The sequence below is a fragment of the Rhea pennata genome, chromosome 12, assembly GCF_028389875.1.
Source record: "Rhea pennata isolate bPtePen1 chromosome 12, bPtePen1.pri, whole genome shotgun sequence".
In the NCBI taxonomy this organism is placed as follows: Eukaryota; Metazoa; Chordata; class Aves; order Rheiformes; family Rheidae; genus Rhea; species Rhea pennata.
The window spans coordinates 23,555,529-23,581,910 of record NC_084674.1 but is presented as its reverse complement, the minus strand read 5'-3'; the positions used below and the strand labels follow the sequence as shown (position 1 = coordinate 23,581,910).

At 50.2% G+C, this 26,382-nt stretch overlaps 1 protein-coding gene across 3 annotated transcripts in view; it reads left to right on the top strand.

The window, feature by feature from the left end:
- Positions 1-18,734: 18,734 nt before the first annotated feature.
- The window catches only part of LOC134145696 (semaphorin-3D-like), a 28,581-nt gene continuing 20,933 nt past the window's right edge, over positions 18,735-26,382 (top strand). The window contains exons 1-2 of one of the 3 annotated variants that reach the window (XM_062585474.1): positions 18,751-18,821; positions 18,929-18,976. The gene's annotated coding sequence lies outside the window, so the exon portion shown is untranslated. Of the gene's footprint in view, positions 18,822-18,928; positions 18,989-26,382 lie in introns of all 3 variants that reach the window. The other 2 variants (XM_062585472.1, XM_062585473.1) reach the window with 2 other exon arrangements.

Below are 26,382 nucleotides of genomic sequence, written 5' to 3'. Positions count from 1 at the left end.
CTGTCGTTTAGGATGTGCTCTCCACGCTCTGTGCTACTCTCCACGATAACGATGTTTTCCCAAAATGTGTCGTTAGATGCCAGCTTTGTGGCAGCTGCTTCGCCTCGCCGGCAGCTCCCAGCATTTGGCCACATGTCCTTCTCAGACCTCCTTGGCTAGGCTTGCCCTCATCTGCCAGCCCAGAGCTGGCCATGCCACAGCCTGGGCCCTGCCTGCCCCGGCTTCTCTGGCTCTTGTCCTTGGGTTCCCGCGGCTCCCGAGGGAGGCCGAGCATCGGCATGGGGCAGCGCTGTCTGCAGCAGTCAGTGGGCAGCTGCCTGAGCATCCCTCACCTTAGTGGGCAGGACACACTCACGTCAGCTCCTAGCCGCAGCTGGCCCAGGCCATGGGCAGTGTGCGGGGCCAAACGGCGAAGGTGAGCGTGATGTACTGCGGCAGGCAGACTGCTGCGGGGTTTTATTTCAGGAGAACCCTCTGGACCCAGAGCGCTGGCTTTGCTGTGCCAGGAAAAATAGCTTAAGGTAAGCTTTCTGCTGTGGCATGGCCAGAGTTTGAGCCTGGGCTGTCTCCAGGACTGAAGTGCCCCTGGGAACAGAGACGGTACCCCAGAGGGGCCCGGAGAACCGGTGTGAGGCTGTAGCCTCAGGGTGCGGGCTAGGCTGGGCCCTGGGGAGACAGGGATGGGTGGGTTATCCCTGCAGCGTAGCAGTACTTGTGGGCCAGGCCAGACTGCAGGGCCATTCCCCTTCACCCAACCTGAGCAGGAAACATTCCTGGTGCCTGGATGCTCCTATGCCATGTCCTCCTCCATCTCAGGAGCAAGGGATGTACAGGAAGGCCTGGGAGGCAAGCGAGTGGGAGCAACCCTGGTGTGGGACTGGGTTCCAGCTGCTAGTTAGTGCAGCTGGATTCAATTAATAGTAACAGCTTAAAGACTAAAGGCAGCAGGGCAAAGCTCTTGCCTTCTTTTCTAGGCAGCCCAGGGAAGGGCTGGAGATGCAGGGCAACAGCAAGCAGCCCCCAGGCAGGGGGTTGTAACGGAGGGAGCGAGGGTGGCGTGGCTGGGGCACAGCGGAAAGTGTGTGTGTAAGCAGACTGCCAAAACTGCGCGTGGCCCGTCCAGATAAGGAAGGACACTGGTCCTGGCAGGAGAAGACCTTGCACCAGATTGGCGGGAGGGTGGTGAGGGGGCTGCAGCAGCTCACACGCACCTGCTGCTTTTCCTGCTTGCCCTGCAGGCAAATGGACCCCAACAGCACTGCCCAATAAATATCCTAGAGAGAAAACCAGAGGCTTGTGGACATTGAAGGCAGCAAGATCAAGAGGCAAAGAGTCACCCCGTAGCAGCAGACACCTCCTAAAGGGAGCCAAAGACCCGTTTGAGCACTAGTTTGCCATCTCCGGGAAAGGAGACTCTGGAGAGGACTTGCTCACTGGTGCCCTGCTCCTCACCACCGTGCTTTGGTCGTCGCGGCCAGGCACCTTGAGGATACACATCGAGGTGCTCGTGAGTATGCACGGGAACGTGCGTACCTGCAGGAGGTCACCTTAGTTAGAACTTCTGCGGGGAGCTACCTCCTTCCCCTGCTGCACGCTGAGGTTTGTGCTGCTGAGCTTCCTACGCTTAAACAACACAGAACACACAAGGGGGAATCAGGTGAAGTTGGTTTTGTGTAACTGTTGTTTCAGGACTTGTTACTGCTTGGATCCTTAGGGGTTGGTGGCCTGTTGTTCGGAACAGCAGCGGGGTTACAATCAAGGGCTGCTTTCCCTGTGAAAACACAGGGCCTGTGTGATTGACTGCTCCTTGAAGTCTTGATCCCCAAGGGATCCGGCTGGCTCGAGGGCCACTCTGGCACCAGCAGAGTCTGGCAGACTGGTTGCGTGGGGTGGGGTGGAGGGCTGCAGCTCAGAAGGGTTTGTTGATGAGAAATAGGCTGCAGGGAAAAGAAAAGCAAGTGAAACAGGTGTGGAAGGGCTTGTACCCTGATCTGGACGTAGACTGTCCCTCCAAGGACAAGTAATTTAAATTTCGAGACTTAGGGCAGGAGTGGGAGAGCTGCACCAGCAAGTGCCTCCGTGCCTCACCTAGGAGCTGCTTCACCAGCTCTGGTACAAACTGCCAAGAGGAAAAAGCAGCTGGTCAAGAAAGTTGCTTTCAAGAACTCTGTGGAAAGTTAGACGGAGGAACAGTCACCGGCTACTTGTGCGTTAAAAACAAAACACTTGGGGAACCTGTGGCAAGTCAAGGGGCTCAGCCTCACTGGCAGCAAACAGCTTGTTTGGGTCTGTAGGCTGGCAGGCTCTGGGCGATGGTGGTAATGATGCTTTAAATGGGGCTATCAGTGGTTGTGTTGATCCACACAGAAAGAATAGAAGTAGTGAGGAAAGTCTCCCAAACTAGAGATCAAATGGACAATACAAGATCTCAAAGTGTAGCAACCTTCTAGTGACCTCTGAATGACAGCAAAGGATTTGGGGAAAATACGAGAGACGGGGCCTGCATGGCTTCCTAGAGCTTCTGTAGTAAAGGGTGCAGAGAGCCGAGACGTGGGAGAGCTGATGCACAGCCACATCAGGCGGTATCGGCAGCACCGTTCCCAGGTGGCAGGACAAGTTTTTTACAGGCTGTTGGTGGGGACTGTGGACCATGGCTATTTGAGATAGGTGCTCACAGATCAGCAGAAGTCAGGTGAGAGTATTGGGTGATAGGCACAGGCATCGCTTACTCTGAATGTTAGCGAGTAATGGTGAACCCTGGCAATACACCGGGGTAGGTAAAAGGTGGTGATACTTCTCCTGTCAGTTGGACAAGAGGAGGCCCTGATTTTTATGGCTCTCTGCAGCCTGAGCTGCCAACAGGGCTTGGTCCTCCTGGGAATGTGGATGCGTGGGAGTCCTGGACGCACAGGGGAATGATTGCCAGGATGGCAGTGAGCCGTCCTGGGAATGAGCTTCCTACGCGAGTACCATCTGTTGGACCCCTTGAGGCGTGGGAGTGCAGGAGGCCACAGACGAGAGGAAGGAACGACAGGGTGGCGGAACAGCAGTCGCAGGGATGCGAGGGCCAAAGGAGCAAGCCAGCGCTCTCGAGTGTGGAAGATATTAATGCACAAGGGGAAAGAAATATGACTGGGGTGGCAAATAATTTTCAGCAGCAGTGGAGTGAACTGGTCAGGGAGCAGCTTGCTGCACAGGTTGTCCCAGACTTAGCTCAGCTGTAACAGGCACCCTTAGGTGAAAAGACCTTGTCCTTGAACAAGGTGGGAGGGCAGGAGGCCTCCCTTGCCATCTGTATAGGGCATTAGGGCATGTACCAAAAATGAGCCCCTGAAGAACTTATTTCCTGACCAAAATAGGAAGGATCCTTTGCAATCGCCAGCCAGATGAGCTCTCTCTTACCTTTTGGATCTTTATTAGTTTGCAAATGGGTATGCGTATCTCAGTGGAAACTTGTTAACTATGCTGCTCATTAACTGGAAGATAATGAATGATAGCATAGATACATTAGAGCTGCTTCCTTTGGACAGATGGACCTCACTAGACAGCATGTGTTCCTTGGCTTTGCCTTGCTATAACTTGTTCGCTTCCTTGTTTTCATTGTGTTGTGCATGTGTATGACAGGAGAAGCAACGTAATGCTTTCTTTGCAGGCCAATTGCCAGTTAATTGGCAAGTTAGAAAAAAGAGGAGGAACAGACTGCAAAAGAGGAGAGGAAAAAAGTAAAAACCAACCAACTTACCAAAGGATCCAGTTGCAAGGTGTGTCCATCTCCAGTCAAGAGAAACTCTTTCTCAGCAGAGAGGATGCACCTCCCAGGGGCAGTATGAGTCACAGAAATCCTGGATGTATCTTCTTCCATTGTTTGGAGGATTATAAGAAACTATTATGAAAAATCATCATTATTATTATTATCATTTTTATGTCTTAAGATGTTGGAATAGTTCTGTATTACTAACAGAAGTTTGTGATTTTAAGGGAATGTGCTGTGTGACTTGAAAGTGGCAAAACAACTTGGTGACATATGAGTTTGTCCTACTGGGATCCAGCCTGACCAGGCCTGTGCCCCTACTCCAGCATTAACTACATGGTACCGTCAGCAGTTAACGAGTCTTGAACATATCACACTGGAAATAGATGTTTGTGGCGTGGCCCTGTAGCCAGTTTGGGGGGTGGGAGGACTGTATCAGAAAATCACTCTCTGTGGAAACGTGGCCATGTCATCTTTCCCTTGAGGTGCTAGATGTTTGTGAGTGTATGTACATACACACACACCCACACACCTATACATACATGCATAGAGTGAAATATATACCGCGTTCACCCATGTTGTGCATCAACAATGGACTAACTGGGATTACAGAACATAAACAAATCTTGCACTGCAATTAGTGTCAGATGGCTGGAGCAAGGTTATCTATGAAACAGGTCAAGTGGAGTAAGAAGGTAAAAGTATTAAGAATCATCATCAAGGCAGGAAACTTCATATTGTGTTAGAAAACATCAGCACAGGAGGCAGTGCAGAAGTCTTAACTACTTGCTGTTGGTATGGTATTTTTGATGTCTTTGATACATTTGATACTGCTGGTATGATACTTTTTAAAGGATGGTCACCTGAAGCCACAGCTGTGCCGCTATTACCTTTTCATCATATAAAGATTTTCTTTGCATTTCAAAATGTTGTTAATAATCACGCTAGCACTACTGCTGTGTACCACATGTTGCTTTGCACGCCCTTGTGCTGCAGCTATTATGGCAGAAGACTACAGATTGATTTTTAGGAAAAAAAATATATATATACATGTATGCTTTGGGAGGTCCAGATGACCAACATACTGGAACAGATCGTTAGTGTGGTTAATTCTCATATAGACATTGCCTGCAGAAGGAGAACCATGGAGACTTGCAACAAACATTAAGGTTGGTATGAGTGGAAGTATGGGAAGAAACAACAGAACAAAGGTTTTAAAGGAGTAGCTTGTACTGATAACGAAGGACACTGCTCCTGGACACTGCTGCCAGAAGCAAATTTGAGGAACGGTGTTCCTATTGAGCCCAGAAGGGTTGTGCTCTTGCATGGTCAGTTCCTACTAAACCCTCTTCCTTTCCCTTCCAGAAGCAGGGCACTTCTTTGCGCTCGCAGTGCTGTGGGCCGTTCCTCAGCCACACAAGTGGCACAGAGGTCAGTGCTGGTACAGCAGGAGCAGCAGGCTGCCCAGATCCTGCTCTTCCTGCAGACTCCCAGCCATGACAAGAGATCAAATCCATGTTTTTATTGTGCTGTAGCACATCCTTCATTGTAGAAGCTGTACCAGAAACTCAGATCCTGGAAGTATCCGCAGCACCATCTCTTCCCGTCTCTTCTCCAGTGCTACTAGGGTGACTTAAAAACACACCCTCAAAACCCAAACCCTCTTTCCTGTCCTGCCTGTCTGCATTCCTGGCAGTTACAGGTTATATCCCTGCAAGGAAGGGAGTGAAGCAGGAGCTGCTGTAGTCTTTGAAGTTTTAGGTACTGGGGAACCTCAGTTTCTGCAGGTTGGAGTCCAAGAAGCTAAGGTGAATTGATGCCTGAAGAGCTCAATCCGAGTCAAAGCACATCTCCACACCAGCATTACCTGGCAGCAGCATCTTGGCAAAGCCGAGGAGGTCAGCCAGCGAGGCACAGTCCAGCTATCTGAAACTGTCAGTGCTCCTGATGCAACACAGCTAATAAAGCAGGATTCACTTCCAGGGAGCGGGGCTGAGCTCTCCACCCCAGCCAGCAAAGGACTTGGGACTTTTTTTAAGAAGAGGTAACTAGAATCATAAACTTCATTTGGGCTGTTTTGGGGCCCAAACAGTAGTCTAAAATGGTCATTTGGGGGATGGGGAAGCGTATGCAGGGCACTTCTATATATTTTTGAGCTCCTCTAGCTGCAGAAGCTGGTATGTTGGAGGCTGATTTGTGCATCTGAAATAGTCACTGGGATGAAAACTACATTTTTATTTCCACAGGAAAAGCAAGCAGGTAGTCTTTGATTTCCAATATTTATTCACACTAAACAGTATTAATATTTAAGACAGTGATTTATGACCTTGCAAATAGAACATATTGATATGAGAAGCTGAAGTTACACTTTCAGCAGCATTCTAAAAAAGGACAGAGCAAGGTGGGATGAGGGAAGCATTTGTAAAGAAGAGGAAAAGAGAGAGAAGGAAACCAAGGAGGACATTTCCTGCTGCAGCTGTAACCTGTTGGAGCAGGGTGGCAGGGAGGTAAGTTGCCCTGCAAGGAGGGAGCACGGCTCTTTTGCTGTTGATTGAATGAGCCAAGTTCTGCTTTATCTTAGTGGTGGCTCTCTCTGAATCTTGCTCCTAAGAGCAGGAATGGCAATGTGGTTGGCAAGTACTGTTCCAGCTCAGCTCTTCCTGTGAGGGGTGTGGGGGGTGTGCGTGGGGGGGAGGTACCTCCACAGCAAGGAATGTCTGGACAGGCTGGAGGAGGTAGAGCACACTGGCAGGGACAAATGCTCTGCAGCAAATACACTGCAGGGCTGCTTCCTTCTGCAGCATATCGTTAAAGAAAGAGGTTCATGAATGCAAGATCTTGTTTCTGCAGAGTTATCTGGAAAGCAAGCACACTTACTCTGTGCAGTGTCAACTAGAGTATACACAGGTGGCCCCAAAAAAGCTAGCTGAAGGATGGGTACAGGATGAGATACCTGTTCACCCACTGCAACAGCTACTTAGGAAAGCAAAATGCCTGTGTCTTAGGTGCTGCAAAAACCGAGACCAGAGGCATGTGCATGTATCACTCAGCTGAAAGCTATCTACAAAATAAGTCCCTGCAGAGGCTGGGGCTTTCCTGCCTAGCACAAGGCTGTAGCTATTGTTGGGCATCAGGGAGAGCACCCAGGGGTGCTGCACAGTTAATACAGATAGGGCTAGACTTGGTGCTTCAGCCAAGTCCTCAGTAGGCAATGCTCTGCCAGGATGCCCCTCCAAAAACACAGGAACATCAACAGCAGAAGGTTAGTGGGCTGTGGTTCAAGTGCAGATGCCTGCTCTCGCCAGCGCCTTTCACAAGGGATACAGTTTGGCCAAGTTGTTCCTGGATGCGTGTACAGGAAAGGGCTGAATGAGATGAGATTTCAACAGGCTGATCCACAGTAGCACCCTCTGCTATAGATAAAAGAGTGCTGGCCTAGGGAACTAACACTAGGAGAAAGAGCTACAGTGATGGGCAGCCCAGAAGACATCCCGTGCGTGGGCAAATTTGCACACTAACCGGCCAATGCTTGAACTCTACCAGAGGTCTGAGTCTTGCAGCCACATCTTGTCCCTTGGTGCACAGTCTGTTGCACTGCAAATGCAATGTTGTTCACTGAACCGCACTTCACCGCTTCATTGACCAGCCTGTTACAGGCAGCTTCATGTCTGGCACCTGCTTCTAGTTTCTCTTCTCCCTTGGGGACATGCTTGCCCTGCTGGAAAGAGAAGCAGCTGTGCCAGCTGCTCCCGGCAGAGGAAAAGGGGGGAAACATTTCCAAGGCATTTCTAAGCATGGAGGGGAAGGAGGTGGGGAAGGGAAGGAATCCACACCTTGGTGCAACCGTGGTGGCCTGCTGAGCAAAACAACTCCACAGCCCTTCCCTGGGGCAGAAGAGAAGGCTCCAAGTATTTGGTGGGGACTCCTCACAGCTGCTCTTTACCCTGGGACCTCCCAAAGGGGAGGGCACAGCCTAGTCCTGTTCTTCAGGAAGCAGAAGCGAGTTGACAAGACAAAGATCAACCCTGCTACGCACAGGCGCCCTGCACTGCCACGAGCGGTTCTCGGCCCCTCCAGGAGCACGTTTCTGTTCCATACACTCATAGCAGCCTGGAGGAAGCCAGTCTCATCTTATTTCTTACCTCCCAAAATGATAAATGTGTGCAGAACTCAGCCAGTCCCAGAGCTTCCTCCTGCTCTCCTTCAGGCAGCACATGCCAAAAGTTGCAACTTTTCCCGGAGAAAAGGCCTCAAAGAGACTGTGGCACGCTCTCAGGATGAGCCCGGCAATGACACAGAGCGTGTGAGGCCAGGCCTGCTACTCTCCAACGCTACCACAACTCCTCCAGCCTTCTGATAAGGAGCCACACTCCTAGACAAGGGGCAGATGCCCCAAAGCTCACTGAAAACCCACTGGTGTTGCCAAGAGCAAGGTCACAGCCACCTCCTGCCTGAGCATGCTTTACCTGGCACCGTGTGCCCGCTGGCACGGAGACATTGCCACAGCATCTGTGCAAGCTGTCCCAAAGAGAGCGGGAGCCCCCGCTCTCCCTTCGATTCCTCATCCCTGCTTAAGGGGAAGGAATAGCCCCTCCAAAGTTCACTCTGTGCACGTTTCTCCTCGCTTCATGGCCTGACAGCAAAGGGGCAAATCCCTGCTGCATGTTTCAATACCCTGGATAAATACTGTCCCCTTCTAGGCAAGGCAGCTCCTGTCTCCATCACTTTCACCTGAGGTTTCCTAATTTTCCACACAAACACATGGAGAGAAGGGCAGGGGTGGAAGAAACCAAATCAGGAGAATTCAAGACTATTTTCCACCATCTGGCCCTAACTTAACTACTGCTCAGCTTAACAAGCCAGGAAAGTCAGCCCAGCTTGGAGAAGAGCCGAACTCCCACAGGCAGAGGCCAGAACGAGCCTTTCGGGAGGAGACCAACTAAAATGCGATTCAGGAGGAACCCAGAACGGCAAGAAGCAGCACTGGAACTACGGAGTGGGCTAGCGCTCCAGCCTGGGCTTGGCACATCACCGCACTAAAGCTGCTCGATTCAGTGTTGCGTCAGCTGCCCACAGGTCTGTCCGCTCTTCTCTCAATCCTGTCATCTTTCCTGAACAGGAACCACAGATTGTGTTTGTGAAGCTGCTCTAACCTGCCAGCGTGCTCCTTCAAATTGCATTTCTTTTACAGTCAAGGATTGAGGCTACATTCCCAAACCTATTTTTGTTCATTGGGCATAGAGACTGTCCGATCTCTCTCTCTCTCTCTCTCAGTCCAACCAGCCCTGCATGAACATGCAAGTAAAGGGAGAGGCGACCTAATGCTCAGACACTGCCCTTCATTACCACTTCTCTTTTGGGTCTGAAATACCAATCTCTGCCGGGGGAAGAGACTCCCCACAGAGTCATCACAGCACCATGATGGCAATCCCACTCCTTCTTCAAACACTTCATGCAGGGTCCCCAGCAGCAGCCTCCAAGACCTGACCCTGCTGCAGGCTGTGCTCCTGCCCTGGAGGACATCAGCCCCCTGGGCACAAGAGCAGCACTGCTGGGGACAGACCCCCACCGTCCCTCCCCCCCAAGGCTCTTGCATTGTCCAAACTGCTCTGAAACACAGCAAAAAGGGAAAGCTGATACCATAAACCAAACCGGACATTTGCTTAAACAGCCACCCAGACAAATGCTTTAGCTCTGTTTTGTTACGAAACTGTGCTTGTCGGGCCCCGCCAGCTCTTCCATGGGTTGAGCGCTCCTCAAGCTGCCTGCCTGTGCCACACAACACCCTGCTCCTATCACATGGCCCCAGAGAGCAACCCCAACTCTGACAAAAGGTCTTGAGAGACACACGGGGATCACCGGGCCTCCAGCAGGCAGCAGGACATCCCGCTGGCCCTATCAGCTGGACAGACTGGGCACAGCTGTCCTGCTGGGAATCCAGCACTTAGGTGTCCAAGCTCACAGTGGGAGTTAGATTTGTTCACTCACCACTTTGGAGCACTTCTCTGCTACTTCCTCCAGCTTCTACAGCCTCCCATGTTCCCCATACTAGTGGGGCTGAGCTCCTCACTGAGGCAGCATTGCCTATACCGATTTTAAAAAGCTTTGTGTGAGGAAACAGGAGCAACATTACCCAAGAAGAACAGAGCTTGTTCTTGAGCAAGAATTCACAGCTCAGGCGCCTGCCTGTAAAAACAAAACAAAACAAAACAGAAAAACCCTCAACCCTAGAACAAACTCTGTCTGATGCCTCTGAACCGCTCTGCTGTGAGGTCCCCAGGGATCATAATGACAGGCAGTTCAGGGCACAGATTAGATAGGAGGAAAGAGCAGAAAGAGCAGGACAGAGGAGCCCCCGTGGCTGACAACATCTCCTTGCCAGTAACACCTCCCTTGCTGAGTTAAGAAGTCTGTCAGATGAGTCATGACTTCAGCCACGGGCTTTTCTGCTCCGCTTACAATGCAAGACATCAAACCCCCTAATTTAGTACTAGTGATGTTGCCCAGCCTTGGCAGAAGCTAGTGCTCATGGTGGCACAGGCTTGCTAACAGGGAAGCAGTTCTGGAGAGGGCCACACAGAGCAGTCCTGCAAAGAGCTACTCTACAAACATGCCACTCTGTCAAGCTTTGTGCTGTTAATACAGGCAGAAGCCCCATTTCACGCAGGACAAAGTGCCATTTCAGTGACATGCCATGTCCGTAAAAAGACAACACCTTGGGTGTTCTGGGAAGGGCAGAGCCTGATTCTGGGTCACACTGCAGTCCCTGCTTCTGCATGCATCTACTCCTAGAGCAGGGACCTGGCCTGCAAACACACCCTAGGAAGCCAGCTCAGAAGCAGCATGCTGTGGCTCCAGCGATGCTCAGCCAGCCACCAACAGAGCCACAGCTGGGAATGGCTCAGCTTGATGTGGTCAGCAGGTCCCTGGCAAAGTGTAGAGGCAGCTCAGTGCTTCCTTTGCTTGTCAGAACCAAGGCTTGGGAGATGCAGGCTAAGAAACACAACCATCTGGAAAGCATCTCAGAGGCGGGGGGGGGGGGGCCTTGCTTTAGAAATCCTCCATGCCTGTGCGTGAAGGTGACCAAAAAGCTTCTCTTTGCAGTTTCCTCCACAGTGATACCTCACCTATCAGACAAGGAGAACAGGGACTGTGCTCATAGCCTGTAGTTTGATGGTGCCCATTGCCCAACTGTGGGTGCAGCCATGAGCCCAAGATGTGCCTCAGCCCTACAAGGTGACACACACAGCCTGTGACAGACCTCTGCAGGAAGAGGTGCCCGATTTAACTCTTCTCTTCCCCAGGAAGCTGCACTCCTGAGATTTCCATCTGGGAGATGGCAGCGGCACATCGCAGCACCTGCACAGGGTTCCACAATCACTTTCAAGACCTTGTGCCCATGGCTGTCACCTTGCAACCACCCTTGTCTCTCCAGTCACTGCACAGTCCCTGCACACATTGGCGCTGCAGCAATAAGCAACAGGCACTGCAGGCCCATGTGTGAATCAACTCCTTCCCTGGATGACAGCCACAATTACAAGTCATAAAAGGTTATGCTCAAAACACGCACTACTATCTCCCTTCTCTCACATCTAGACTTCTTGGGCTGTCATGCAGACCGTGCTACAAATTTTGACGCCCACCCTCCCCCACAGCTATCAATAGCAGCCAAGAATGAGACCCAGGAGTTGTGAGAGAGCAAACAGTAATGCAGACCAATTAGGAAAGAGAATTAGCCAGAGCAGAAGATGAACACGTTGGAGTCCCTCACAGCCTCTTCTTCCTGAATCAGAGAGGGAGAATGCTGCACATAAAGGGACCAAAGTCCTCAGGCCCAGAAACATCTGTATTTACACACACAAGCAGTAAAAGCTTCCTCCTATCTACCCTGCCCTAGGAGGTAAAGTGTAGATAAGAGGCCAGGGACCATGATTTGGCCTAACAGCAGCAAAAAACATTTCCTCCCAGGAGCACTGCAGTGTTGCAGCTACCCCCAGCACGACATAGACGTCAGTACCAAGACGCCCAGTCCTTCACAGGCACAATGCTCCTCAGAGGTGTGCCTCAGCGGGGAAGTTGAAGTCCTTCACAAAGTGCTCAAAAAAGTTAATTTAAAAGCTAAATATAGCTGCAGGATGATGCTTAGCAATGCGCTTTCAAAAAAACGAAAACCCATAAAACTAAAGATCTGTTTTTTGCCAAGAGACCTATCTTTCAGATCAGAGTTCGATATCTGATAGTTTCTCTTCTTCAAGTATCCTTGTTCTCCACTGCTGTAACTGGGATTTTACTTGCTTCAAGACCCCAAAGCAAGGTTTGATTGATTAACCAAAATTAACCTGAGACCCTCTACGTGGCCACATTTAAATTTAGACCCCTGAGGCACAACAGCCAGGTCTATGAGATGCCATGGATCCTCAGCCATGCTCAGTAATTCAATGCCTCAAAATGAGAGGCTTATGAAACCAGCCGTATGACTTGCTCAGGGGAACAGAGCAAGGCAAAGAATTCAATTCAGATTTTCCAGTAATAAGCCCGCAACACACACCACACAGCAGGTTACAGTTGAGCGCATCAGCTGCTCAAAGCAAGAGGAACTGGTGCCACAGGCTCAGCTAATGCAGCCTGGAGCCCTTCATCCCTTCAGGATAACCGCCCTCAACAGCTTCATCCTCTGCCTCTGGCAGGCTGGGTCCATGGCCATTTGGGAGTACAGAGGCTGGTGCTCCTCGGTGAGGAGGCACAGTGGCAAACATCAGAACAGTGCCAGCACAAGCCTTTGCTCCAGCTAGCACTGCCTCAGCCTGCAAGCAGGGAGCTTTCAGGGACCCATGTCATAGGATCACTTGGAAGATACCTGATGCACTTATTTCACAGGAACCCTCATTTGGAAGCTCAAACACACAACTACTGCCAGTGCAGAAAAGTGGAAACAATTGCCAGCTTGCACACAAAATACTCATTACAACCCCAAGGCAAATAGCTATCCCAATATGATTTGCAGAGAAGGTCTGGGAGGCAGCTCCAGCTCCTTACCTGAGTCTTTGTGGTTCAGGTCACCTGAGAAACAAGAAGGAGGAGGAGAACTAATACGCAACAGCCTAACACTGCTGTCTTCATCCTAATGAAGAAAAAGAAGTCCCAGTGAAGAAAAGCAGTCATACAAGCTGCAGCTCCAGAGAGGCCGATGCAAACCCAAGGAAGCCAAAGGTATTGCAGCAGCTGAGGGGAGAGCATCTAGAACTGAGTCACCAGTGCTGGCTACGGGCAGAGCATCTAAAGCAGAAGCTCTCTCCAGGTTCCATTCCCAACACACTTTGGGGGCATTCAGGGATAGGAGAATCTCCAGGGAAGGGTAGAGAAAAGCTTTGGCAGAGCTTTCATCCTCTTCCTCTCCAGGCAGTTCCTGCTCAAGTGGAACCACCCTGGGAGGAGGGTTTGTGCAGGGAGGACTCAGCTCCTGCGAGAGGCAGGCAGGCAGTGAGGGAGCAGCAGGACCTGCTGCCAGCTGCCCTGCATTGCCTGCAGCTCTATAGGGCCCATCGCTCCTTCCTAGGGCATCCCAGTCCCCCTGCAGGGCCCAGCCCGCCTTAAACCATCCAGAGCGCACACACACCTGCGGAAGGCAGGAGGTGGTTTTCCTCTGTGCTGTGCTCTCACACTGGCCCTGCACAGCCAGCTCTTTTGTACCAGCGTGTTCCAAACCACAGCTTAGATCTGCTCGTAACTACCCGCAGCCTCATTAATGCCTGGCAGAACGGCTCAGCTCTAGCAGGTCCTGAGCCTGGACTCCAACACAAGGGGTCTTCAGAGACTGCGGCAGCCTGCACACAAGTCTCTTGCAGCCCAGCCATGAGCAAGGCCCGTGGCACAGGGCCAGTGCTGCCTTGTGAGCAATCAGGTGTGGCACATGTTTACCTCCAGGGCAGCAAGGGCTCTGGGTCCATCTCCACCATAACAGGGGCAAGCCTCAAGACGTGCAAGGGCTTCTCTGCAACACTCCTGGGGAAGGAAATCCCTGGGGATCAAGTCTTTACCAAAAAGATCTTTTTGGAGCCACATTTGGCTTCAGCAAGGCAGCTTAAGACCACCCAGTCTGGTGGCCGTTCAAAGGGCTTCTCCAAACACAGTGCACACTGACTGCCATGCTTGGGTCAGGCCAGCTGGGTTGGACCAACCATGGCTTGGGCTGCTGACCTTGTTGCCCATAGAGAAATCAGAAGCAGAGAAAGGGAGAACGCCGACCAAGCACTGTCCTGCTCCCAACCAGCAGAGCTGTCTTCTCTGCTCCCTGTGCTGGGAGTGAGGGGCAATTCCGGCACGGCCTGAGGACAAACTGCCCCAGCTATCATGTGAGTTTTGAGAGAAGAAAGATTTCTGCCATTTTCTTCCACTTTCCACTACATTACTGCCCACTGCACAGTGAATCATCCCTGTTAATGAAAAGCAGTTTTACTCTCCCTGTCCTGAGAAGTTACCACCTTGGACAAGGCAGCATGTACCCTCCTCCTGTCATCCAAAGGAAGCTCCAAAGTCCCCCTGGCTTCAGCACCCAGTAACCACTTCCCCTTCACCCTCTCTCAGCCCACCAGCCTCCTGGGTCAGCAAGGCCAAAGGCACGTGGCCCAGTCACTCCCCAGTTTGCCATGGCTGGCCCTTTGCAAGAACGGTCTTGGGAAGGTCTTGGCACCACATGAGGAGAACGCAATCCTGCTTGCCCTACCCCAACACCAGCTCTGGGTTAAAGGCCAAGCAGGAACATGGCGAATGAAATATGCTGTGGCTCTCCCAGCACAGTCGAGAGACTGTTGGTAACTCCTGGGAACGAGCCTGGGGAGGTTCAGGGGTCTCCAAGTCTCCCCTGGCAGGACAAGGTAATTAATTCCCTGTTGCTGGATGACTGTATGTCTCTCTGGTGAGGTAGCACATCAAGGCTCAGGACCACAGCCTGTGGGCTCCTCCTCACACAGCCATGGGGCCAGAGGCACTGGACAGAAGGGAACTCACAGTGCTTTCTACCCCATTCTGCCCAGCGGCACCAGGACTGCCCCACAAGGGTTTTCACCTTGTCTTCTCAGCCACCCTCAGGGCACTCAGCCCAGCAGCATCCCACACACAGGCACTGGTCACTGGGGTGGCATGTGCCCAGCAGCAACCAGGCTGTCTTGAACAGCAGCAGCAGGATACATGCCACCTAGACAGCAACACTCCAGGCAGTGTCCCAGCTTCACACTCCCATTTGCTGAGCAAGACAGGTTTTACTGGCTACCAGCTCTGGCGGGATTTGCTCTTCCCAGAACTCGTCCTAGCGCTTCTCTGCGAGCTGGTGGCCCTTGCGTGCTGGAAGCACTTGAACCAGGAGCTGCCAGAAGACCTGGGGCCGCCTACATCTGGCACCGGGGAGCTAGAGGTTAGAGCAGAAGGGTATTTTGGGCTTCCCTCCTCCAGGGGCAGCGTGTTTCGCGGGAGCAGAGGCCCTGGGCTCGCCGGGCCTGGCGCGGCGGCTCGGCGCGCCCTGCTGGCCGGCGGCGGTGCCGGCGGCGCCTCTGGGGAGGCTGGGCGCCCCCCCGCGCAGAGCGGCCTCTCCTGCAGGAGCCTGGCAGCCGCGAGGAGAGCCTCCCCCTTTCCTTCTTTTCCAGCAATTTCCTCTCATTTCTCCGTTCTTTCCCTCTTTACTGGCCATAATTTTCACTTTTGTACATCCCCTCCCCGCCACTTCACCCTCATCTTTGTCTCCCCCCTTCAATTCCCCGCAATTGTATTTCCTATCGGTTCCCCTTTCCTAAGTAATTACCACTTTCTCATTCCTTCCAGTCATTTTGCCCTCATTTCCTTGCCACTGCGCGATTTCTTCAGCATTTCCCCTTTTTTCCCCCTGCCACATACACACACACACACACACACACACACACACACACACACACACACTTTCCCCGTTTTCTCCGTTTATTCCCTGAAACTCCCCGCCGCTCTCTGCCAGCGCCGCTCAGGGCTGCCTCCCCGCGCCCCGCTTCTGAAAGCGCCGCCGCGCGCCCCTAACGGTCCGCGCGTAACGGCCGCTGCCGCGTGCCCTAACAGTCCGCGCGTAGCAGCCACTGCCGCGCGCCCCTAACAGTCCGCGCGTAACGGCCGCTGTCGCGCGCCGTAACGGTCCGCGCGTAACGGCCGCTGCCGCGTGCCCTAACAGTCCGCGCGTAGCAGCCACTGCCGCGTGCCCCTAACAGTCCGCGCGTAACGGCCGCTGTCGCGCGCCGTAACGGCCCGCGCGTAACGGCCGCTGCCGCGCGCCTTGTGGGCTGGGAACGCCACAGGGGCGCCAGGCGCCTCCAACGGTCCCGCCTCTGCCATGTGCCCTGCGGGCCGGTCCAGCTTTCCCCAGCGGAGCATGCCGCTGGTGAGCCTCGGTACCTCGCTCTGAAATAGGTATCGCCCTCAGGCGAGGTATTTGAGGCAAATTTTACCGAGATTTAACCCCTGTGGTGAAAGAAGGTGGGAGCCCAGAACTGGGAGCTCATCTAGTACTGCTGCCTGATCAGCTTGGGATGCTTCCAAGGGAGGATGTAAAACCTACCGTGATAGCTGATCCCAACAGGTTAGGAATAGCAGGAGAGGGAGGAAAAAAAAAAAGTCTCAGGATCTCTATGCTTTCTCTTGGTGATAATGCATCTGAGCAGCAGAGAGCTCATACAAACCCCGTGGGAACTGTAGGCAGAGATAGAGCTAGCTCATGGTTCAAAACAGCCCTGGCTTTGAACAAGACCTATGTGTTGAAATCTAATGGTTCCCCTTTTCCACTTTTTACATGTATATGTGCCCTTTTTCTTTTGAATGTTGGGTTTCTTTAACACTGCAGTCTCATCTTGTCTTTTTCTAGAGTCTTCTGTCCAGGAAGTACAAAATATCCACCCTAGCAGTGGGTGGTTATTTTTACATTTAGCTGTATCTTCTCTTGCAACCTGTAGATATGTCACCTTCCCTAAACAATTCTCAAGATCCCAAGGTCAGGAGTTAGTTGTATGCCATCTCCAGCAGCTCAAAGTCTAGCCAGGATTCACCCATTTCCTATGCAGGTTGGAACTGCTGAGGAGTTCCAATTGTTAAAGTACATCTTGCTTTCCTGCAGAGCACTTGGGTGTGCTTTAAGGAAGCTGGAAAATGAGAGCATTACACACCCAGAGACAGAATCCTAGCTCCAACACAATGGAAGGATGGGCTTGTCCAGAGACAGCAGAAAGCTGGATAAAAGCTTCAAGTTTACTCCCTGGAGGCACCTTCAATCATCACCTTACAAACGCCATTGTTATAAAGAACCCTCAGGAACAACTTGTATGCTGCAGAATGCCTTTATGTGTACATATCTCATCACTCATATTGCATTGTGCTGAGTTTGATCCAGAAAGAAGGAGAGGATCTGTCTGAGCAGCTGGAGTGCCTGGAATTGGGTGTCCTGGGTTCCCTTCGTCTGAGGAGCAGAAGAGCGGGGCCACTCCACGAAGGAGAGCAAGCTCAGAGCTGAGAGTCACACCAGCGCAGGCAGTGCCCTCACCAGCCAGGATGCAGCCCTGGAGGACCCAAGCACCCACACAGCCAGGATGGGGGTAGTGACAGCCCCAAACAGGACACACAACTGGAGACAAAGCTGCCTATAACATTGGTCCCAAGTCCATCTAGCAGACAGGGCCAGCAATATGGCTGTTTACAGCCTCATCCTGAAGTCCATCCAGGAAGAGCAGTCAGAAAGTCAGGATCCAGAGCAGAGCACAGATGTAGCTCAAGCAAGGCCTAGTGGCCCAGGCCTGAGCTTAAACAGAGCTCCTGGATGAAGGAGTAGAGAGTGGGTTGGTGGATGTGGGGGGCCAAACGAGGCTGCTCAGGGCAAGTAAGGCCTGTTAGTGCCCTCAGGGCCCTGAAACCCTCCATATGGTCTTGCACAGCTCACTTGGGTCCTTACTGTTATTAGGACTTAAGAAATGGACTGATCAACACTCAAGGCCTTGGTCATGTAGATGGTAAAGTCCTTTCAAACAAGTTGGGATAGTAAAGTAGACATCCTTTAGCATATTGGTTTGGATCGGGAGTGCACTTTTGAAACAGCCAACTGTCCCCACTTTGGATTGCATCCTGGAGCAGTCTTTGGAGAGCTCCATCTTGGGAGAGCATGAGCTGGACTCCTTTCAGATAAAACTAAATCAAATGTGCTCCAGGGATGTACCTAATGCTCTCCAGCCACGAAAGGGCGTTCACTCTACAGGACAAGACTAGAGCTTGTCTGGAGTAAAAGAAGACCCTCAAAACCTGACATATGTATAGTACATATATTGGGTCCTCAGCTTTACAGGCCACTCTCATTGCATGGTGCTATTGCTGATGCAGTCACAGCTGTCATAGTCCACAATATTCCCAATTTCCACAAGATTTTTCTTTTTGTAATGTTTAGCCTCTTAAGTCATTTGTGGAAAAGAGATTTCCTTTCTAAATCACATATGCCAGGCAGCACGGGGGAGTGCCCAAATACCTTTAAAAATCTGGACCACAGCATCTCCATTTCAATTTCCTCATTTATAACAACAACAAAAGAGAGATATACAGTGCTTATCTGATAGGCTGTTTTATTATTTCAGCCTCTTTAGATTTTCACCAAGAATGAAACATTCTGGAGAAAAGCAACATACTTTTCTATAACTTAATGCTTAAGACTTACAGCCGTGTGTATGATATGATTGAGAGCCATTTTGCATACAGGAGGCCTACAGCCAGCGTTTCCACGGATAAATTAACACAGGTACCACTAGATGGCATTTGCTGCTCACAGATAGGAAGGGCCAAGGCGGGTTAGGGCTGAGCATGACATAAAGAAGTGGAACAGATCGTTTGCCAACAGCTTGGCCTGATTTTATGAATGAAGGCTGCCTCCAGATGACATAACTCCTCCTGACTCCACCCTGCTGCCTGCAAATTTCAGGTGCTTTTGTTTTGCTGGACGCAATGCACTGAGAGCTGCAGCAGGGGCAGTTCACCACTGAAGTGACAGCAGCGCAGCACTGGTGAGATCCAGCAGACTTCTTGGCTGGTGAGTAGCAAAGAAATGTTTTAATTGTTAGTGTACTTGGCAGAATAGGCTGGAATATTCTGTATTGTTTCTCTCCCACTGAGACCAAACTATGCTATCATTTCCAGTGGGATCAACTCAGAGCAGCTCCAGCGCAGACCAGGCTGTTAAACCAGGTTTGACCCATTGTGAGTGAATGCATGACTGGCTTTAAAATCTGCTTGTTGCATTTGATGTCTATGTGCAGAACAATTTATGAGTGAGTTCTCTTTTTCCGAGCTCTAAGAAAACAGACTATTCTGTCACTCAGTTTGCCATAGTATATGATGAAAAAGTTCATAGTAAGCCTGTTTTTATGATTATTAATGCCTTAACTCAGATTCGGAGAGATTTTATTACTATAGTATAACTGTATTTTCAAAGCTGCTTTTTTCTGTGGCTTCTTGATTTTGTTGCTATGATTTTCTGCTACTAAGTTTTAACAGCTCGAAATCCTGTATGGGACAGATTTTCACTAAATGTTAGTCTATCCTGGGGACTTTTCCACTGGTCAAAGACTGCTTTGTTGGATACCCCCCCCCCAATAAAAATTAATCATTTGCATTGTAGCAGTTCTGACAGCCTTGGTCTGAGGAGAATTCCTTCCACAGTCCATAGAAGGAATTATTCCTTACTCCAACTGAATGAAATTTATCAGTACAGAAAAATCCTGCTTCTTCAAGCCAGCTGTTGAACCTCCCTCCCTGCAATACCTCAGTTCTCAGAAACTTTGGGACATACAGGATAGGAGGCAGAAAAGAAACAGAGCTTGAGAAATGCAAAGTGCGCTCTAAAGGAATCGTTTAACTAATAACCCTTTGGCTTGTAAGTATTTCAAAATCTGGTTATTGATGACTGGGAGCCTGGGGAGTCTTACACTGCTGTAGAAATTAGAAAGAGATGGATGTTTCAGTACAACAGTTTTGTAATACTCAGTTTGAGAATGTAAGGGAGAAAAATGTTTATATATAGAAATACAGATATAATATATCTACATACATATATGTTTATATATAGAAATCACAAAAAAAATGCAAACTTAAATTTAGACAAACAAAGAGTTATTTCTTCTTTTCTTTGAAATAAGACCACCTCTGATGTGAACTAAAGCTTCTGAAAGCACAGCATTCCTCACAACAGCCTAGCAGACTGACTGAAGGATGCACTACCCAGTGGAAATTGAAGGGAGGCATTATATAGGCAGGATATAGCTGGGCTTCATTAAGCCACAAGCCTCAGGTTGTTGCCATGGCTGTGTTTAGTTAAGCTGTTTATTGCCCATAAGGAATCACTGCATGTATGAGGCTGGATTAATCTAGCTGCTGATTAGCTGGCATGAAATCTCTCCTAAACTAGAAACTACCATTTTCTTCTTGCAGCCTCAGGCCCAAGGGAGGAAGAGAAAGTGCTCTAGGGGAAATGGCTATAGAATTGCAGACTGGGATGTTTAGAGAGGCCCAAAGCCTATTAACTAACTTCCCTAGACTTTGCAACAGGGATGTGCCACTTCGTGGGATTTTCCTTCATCTCAGACTTACTCACACAGAGCTCCCACAGAAGACACTAGTCTTCGCGCCACCCTCTCGCAGAGCTGCAGAATGCAGGGTGCTCACCCTCAGCCCCTTTCCGAGGAAGGCATGCAATCATCTGCCTCTCAGGGGCTATCATGCACACATGCCTGCCACACGACCCACATGCTGTCCGCAGGGAGCTGTGCCTCTGCCAAGTGGAGTGTGTCTGAGCTTTCTGCTGGACAGTCCTAGCACAGACTCCAAAGTGAGGGTAGTCCTGATGGGTCTCTGACTTGACAGATTGTCCCACAGAGAAGAGACCAGAGAGTAGGAGTGCGGAGGGGGGTGTTGTGGGCTGTGCTTGTGCCTGTGTGCATAAAAAGAGAGAGAGAGAGCGAGCGGATAGCTTACTATAATGTATAGATTTCTCCTGTAGAGTTAACAGTATTGCAGATGACAGAGAAACAAACATCCTTATGGTTTATGAGCCAAGATGGGGAAGTCAGTTTGAAAACCAGGCAGAGATATCAGCTCTTTAAGAAATATGGGAAGAATTCATCCCTAATCTAATCTCACTGAATTCCACACAGATGCAAGACAGGATTCATTTGGTCCAGTTTCTTAGGCTGAGAATTAAACAGGAAACCCCCAAGGATGTAAATTGTTCTCCCAAATACCAAGGTGCAGTTTGTATGTAGAGAGTTTGTATGTACTGTCTGAGCCATCTCTGATAGATAAGAGGCAATGTGAGGCTGCAGGGCTGTCAAGCAGGCAGCTTTCAGCAGCACTGAATTCAAACAGAGGGAGCGGGAGGCAAGTCCATTAGAACAGGAATTGCACTGCTAATTCGCACTGCTGCAGGAACTCATTGCTAATGATGTTCTTTGCAAAATCAAGACCTTGAGCCAACAAGGCTGGCAGATGTTATCATAGGCGAGTGTTTCTGGCTTCCTCACTCTCTGCTGTGCTCCTGTGACACCCTCTCAGAGACTGTTTACAGCAAGGATGAAGATTTATTGTAAACCCTGGCTCCCGAACTCTCGGAGCTGCCTCTTACTCCAAGTTTGGTCTATCCTCTATCCTCACTTCCAGTTGGGATTACAGCAAGAGGCATCTCAGAGAGCCCAGGGTAAATGGGGTCTTTACAGGTACTTGCTCTCACAAATACGAACCTGATATTGAAAACAAGTATGGCAGAGGCATAGAGATGAATCAGCTCAGTACCCTACTGGCCTTGGGGTGAGGCTGGGAATGGCTTTCAGCTGGGGGATGGAGCAGGCTGCAGAGAGTGGACATATCATACCTTACCTGCACATTTTGAGGAGCCTTCAACTGGGAAGAGGTCTGCTCAGGAGGGCCCACTCCACTCCATTCCAGATGGCAAGTAGCTCCTGTAGAGGACAAGTTGCCGCATGAGAGATGGGGAAAACAGCATTATCTGTTTTGAAACAGGTCTCAAACTTTAGTCCTCTTTGGCTCATTCTGTGAGTTACACATCACCTCCTCATTTATTTCCTACTTAATGCCTTGTCCACAGATGCTGGGTGTACCTTCTCCTTTCTTTTTTACCTGGGAAAATTGAAGCATGGAGTGGCAAAGTGACCAGCATAAGGTTGCAGGGCTGGGATCAGATCACAGGGGACCAAATCATTCTATCTCCCTAAATACATTGTCCCTATAGGCTATTCCAAATCACAACCATCTATTGTTAGTTAGGTATCAAGGAATTAGAGTGATTTCATGAGACCGTAGAGGGAGCACTGCAAATCTGCCAGTGGTGAGCCTGAACAGAGGCCAGCAAACCTATGGCTCTGAGTCCTGAGACTCTGGGCTGCCACTAATATGTATTCTCTGCAGAACAGTGCAGAGATAAGCCTTTATTATTCATGACTGTGGGCATTATATGAATATTGGCACATGTGGATATGATTTCTCTATGTTCAGTGACCCCATATAGTCTCAAATACACCCTGTCTATGCTGTACCTGCATGCACTCCATGCGTGTTGTTTGGGCCAACACAATTCAGCTCTGCTAGCTGTACTGCATGGCGTAGAGCGTAATTGTTGCAAATGTCACACCATGTTGAATTGGGAGCCTGCCCAGGATATAGTTTCCCTAAAACAATGCAGTTCACAAGAACACGTCCATGTGGGGTTATTGTTCTTGTCCAGCACCCTGGCAAGTTGCCATTTATTGTGTTCAGAAACTACTTTGCTTCTCCCACCATCAAGTTCAGGTTAATTTCCCTGTTTTCCAGGAGGAGACCACTGATGTCAGCTAATCTGGACAGAGTACTTCGTAGCATGAAAGAAAATGGCTTTCGGTTTCAATCTGTCCATTGTCTGCTGAGAGAACTCTTCTTCCCACAGTGCATGCTTTACAGAGGCCCTCAGTGACAGCTGTGCCACTGCAAGCTGGGACCTACATGCTCACTCACACATGGGCAGTGGTAGAGTCAGGCTCAACTCTGAACTTTCTCAAAGCTTGGGTCTATCAATAGGAGGATGATCTGCTATTGGAAGAACATGGGATACTTGTATTCACTGCCTGCTCTGCTAATGATCCTTTTTGGCCACTAGCCATCTATGCCTCAGTTCCCCATTGGGACAATGTTAGTCACAGTGGCTTTTCACCCTGGGACGCTTTGGGGATAAGTACATTAAGGTCTAGCAGGCTGTCAGATGCAGTAGGGGTTGGGCAGGAACTGTATGTCTTGTAAGCAATACCCTAGGCATGGTACACAGTGGTCTTTACCTCTGTACTGCACTGTTCAAATCGGACAAGTCAGCTGGGATACTGGCATTAGGAGTCTGAGTGTAAAGAGGTTTTTCCCACTTATGATCATCTGAGACACAAAGTTGAGTTTTCTCTGTTTTTACTAATGGTTGCAACAAGGGGAGCTGTCTGCCTTAAAACATGCTGCTGCCAGAAGGGTGCCCTGTTTCTTTCCTCTCAGAAGCTAACTCAGCTGATCAGCAACTTAACTGTCCTAATGCCTGACAAATGTGCCTTTATTTTCAGCTCACCTTAAAGATGACTTGGACAGAGTGTCTATTCTGAAGAACGGCCAAATGGGTTGAATGGCCTGGCATCCATCTGCAGTCTCTCAGCTGGTCACTAATCCCTAGGAAAAACCCTCCATGAAGGCTGCAGCTGGGCCAGATCCAGCACTCATTACTCCAGAAGAGCACCATTGCCTTCTCTGGCAGAGTTGCTTGGTTAGGGACTGCAGGTTTGCTCAGCAATTCTAGAGCTAACCAGGACAACCATTAGCCAAAAATGTGTCCCTTTGGTTTCTGGTCAGTTAAAAGTGTCTCTCTTCTACCTCCTGCTCTCCCATTACCCAAGAGACACTGAGACTAATTCAACAGCAGTGTCATTCAAAAGCAGCAGGAAGACTGACGCTCTGAATAGCACGTCCTACCCATTAGTGTGGAAATGCAGGCAGCAGTGTGCCGGAGAAAAAGGCAGCTCTTGTCAGAGGCTGCAGAAGCACGGTGCTCTGCAGGGGTCCAAGCCATGCAAGTCAGAGAGCTTACCAGGGAATCCAAGCTGTAATTACCAAGCAGTTGCAGACGAGAGGCTCTGAGAAGAAGCAGATAACAGTGCAGGAACTCTTCATCCTCATTAAAATATTTTCTCTGGCAAAGCCCCCCACGCCTGCTTAGCTTGTTCCAATTAGTGCAGTGGGCCAAGGGAGGCCAAAGAGCAGGGTTCTTTTTGATTAAAAGAAAACACTGCAGAGCTTTCAAGTGTCGAGGGGGAGGCAGGAGACCTCAGCTGGGACAGAGAGAGGCCTTGGGAGTGCAACACACAGTCATGTAATTTCATGGCACTGGCTAGCAATAGTGAATCCAACGAACTGGGTCACTGAGCTAAGGAGCAGGTGCTTCACAGCCAGCTCCTGCATGAGAAGGGCCCTAGGTAGGGAACTGTGGAGCGCCGCACTGCTCTCTGAGAGATGCTGAGCACCTCTGTCCAATAGGTCTAGAGATGCAGAGCAATAATCCTGTTATGAATGAAGTTTGACAAGTAAGTGTGCTCTACAAATCATTTAAGTATGTTAAAAAACATCTTGGCAGCTTAAGGTAGCAATAGCAACTGGCTAGAGAGCCCTGGAGAAGACTGCAGCCTGCCTGTCCATGGAGCCTTGTCTCCCAAGGCTGCTTCTCTTTTGTCAGAGCTGAAATACCTCTGAAGATGCAGCTGTCTCCAGCTTTTCTCCTGGGATACTACAGAGAGGCCCATTAGGATGTCGATTTGTGCCCACGAGGACCCTAACCACAGCCACCACCTCTTTTCCAGGGGCCACTGAAGGACTAGCAGTCCTTTACAGTAGATGACAACTGACTCTGCCCAGGCTAAAGTCAGTGACTTAGAGATGAAAGTCTCTACACAAAAACCCTGGGTGTCACCCACCCATTCTCTCCAGCAGAGGCTTTTAAGTCAGGTTGAGGGGAGAAGCACTAGCAAAGCTATCTCCTGGCTAGAATGCTCTCTGACTCTTAGCCTTGGGGAGCCTCTGTTGGATTTTACCACCTTCATGATTCAGCTAGATCCAACTTGAAAAGTCTGAAGTTCAAAAATGACTCCTCAGGGGGGTAAAACTCCTTGAGCCTTTCTAATGCTGTATTGAATATCAGGCCATGTGGTGGACAGGTGACAAGTGTCGGTTTCAGCCCATGTGCTGGCATCTTAGTATAAATGGTTCTCAGGAATGTGGCTGTGCCTCTGGGGACTCCTGGGACTTCAGGGATCTGGTCCATTAGCAGATTGGGCAGGATAGAGGCTCTTTGATACCTTATTTGGGTACTTTAACACACCATTAGAGGATAGCAAGTCCCTTCACCAACATGAAAGAATTTTAAGCTTCTCAACTCCATTAGGAGGTAGGTTGAGAGTTTAATATGCTAAGTAAATCTACCACTGCCTTTTAATAGATGGGCTGAGATTAGTTGTATGACAGCTCCCAGGCTATTGAAAACAGAGAGCTGGAGTAGGAAAGAGGGCTGATACCCTCAACCTCAGTGCTGCACATGCTGTAGCTCTAGGCAGTGGTTTGACCTGTTCCGCGGCAGGACTTTCAGAGTGGGACCAGCTGCATCATACTGTTTTTTGGGGCCAGTGGTTCACCACAGTGAGGAACTAAAGGAACAGCCAGGAAATGAGGCCACGTTGCCTGCCTAGCATGAGACACAACTGCTACGCACTTGTCTCACCTCTCTGACCCTCTACTTTGTTTGGGGAGGAGCCCAGCCTTCTTCCTCTGAGTATGTCTCTGCACAGCTGCCAGCTGGCTTCCTGTTGTGGTTTACCCCCCTCCGTGAAGTCTTGGACTGGGCAGCTTCCCACAACCGCTTACCTAAGCTGGGAGTTTGGCAACAGGACTTTAGCACTGCTTGGTGCTGGGGATGCAGTCGCGAAAGCCACAAACTGAGGTGTGGAAATGTAGCACTGGTGTGGTGAGGGGACAGCTGGAGGATGCTTTGGGCCCAGCCCCAAGTCCCCCAAACTCCCCGTATGAGTGATTTCCCATGAGTTGTGTCTGCCTGGTTTCAGCAGTTCTGAAGCACTTGAAGCACCCTGTACCCTGAAAGCATTTTCGGAGACCAGAGACTTGCAAGGTGGATCTGCACTGTGCTTTCCTGCTTTCCTTGCTCTCTGGCTTTGAACAGGTTATTTGCTTTAGCATGAGAGACAGGCTGCAAACGATTCCCATTCGAAAGTGTAGGTCAGTCAGGCAAGACCTGCTATTGGAATGACTCCTCTCAACTCGATGCCAGTCTGGGGGCAGGCCTGTTGCTTCTGGTGCCTCCCTGTACCAGTTTGCTCTGCTAGATGGCCTTGAGGTGATTAGAGGAAGGAATAGCTGGGGTTACCCTTGACATGTACTACCTGGGCCAAGTGACACATTCAGACAGACTAACAAAGTCCTGAAGGAACCAGAAAGCATAAGACAGACTGTTTGGCCCATTGCCATGCACTGAGACACGATCGGCTGCTGGGACACCTTCCCTGCCTGACTTCTGA